The sequence below is a fragment of the Anneissia japonica genome, unplaced genomic scaffold (genome assembly GCF_011630105.1).
Source record: "Anneissia japonica isolate Jap-2015-1 unplaced genomic scaffold, ASM1163010v1 scaffold288037_len161832_cov179, whole genome shotgun sequence".
Classification (NCBI taxonomy): Eukaryota; Metazoa; Echinodermata; class Crinoidea; order Comatulida; family Comatulidae; genus Anneissia; species Anneissia japonica.
Window position 1 is genome coordinate 3273 of NW_022697892.1, and position 743 is coordinate 4015.

A 743-nucleotide genomic window follows, 5' to 3' on the forward strand; every position below is an offset into this window, starting at 1 on the left:
TTGCATAAAAATAATGTACCGGTACCGTAGTAAGTTAATATGAAATATAAATAAAATAATTACTTAACTTATTATTACAGACCTTTACAATACTTACGCCTACTTATACTACGAAGGCCTATATAAAAAAAAAATCCCAAATAGTGTTTTGTAATGAATTATTATCAATCAGCTTGTCAGCTCCGCCTACTAATCACACCCTAAAATATAGCACGATAAATTAACCCATAATTCTTACTTCGTCGACCCATTTGTAAACCCAAAAAACGCAATGAAGTGTCCCTGACGTGATTTCCCCTCCAGGAAACCCCTTTCAAACGCTTTCCCCGCGGATATTTTCGCTTGGGTCGGGATTAAAGAGCCAGAGTTGAGTCTTAATCGGATTCGCGTATTGTTAGCATATTGCAACTGAATACATCTTGGTTATATAATGCTTGACTGCAGAAATTGTTGCCGGTGGCGGGAAAACTTCATTACGTTTGGTCAAAAATCTTGTTCACAGTAATAATGTGTGTTGGTTTTCTTCAGTGTCGTTTGTTGGCATAAGGGTGCAAATCTTATGGGAAGTAGCGCAGGTAACCACGGATTAGGCCATAGCCCAAGGCTTCTATTTTCGTTACTGTTACAGGACGAACTCGGTGCCAACTAGTCTACACTTATACAACGGTACACATCATATACTCTTACGTTCATTTGTCACAATAATAGTTGTTACTGCTAACACCTCCATGCTGATTATATAT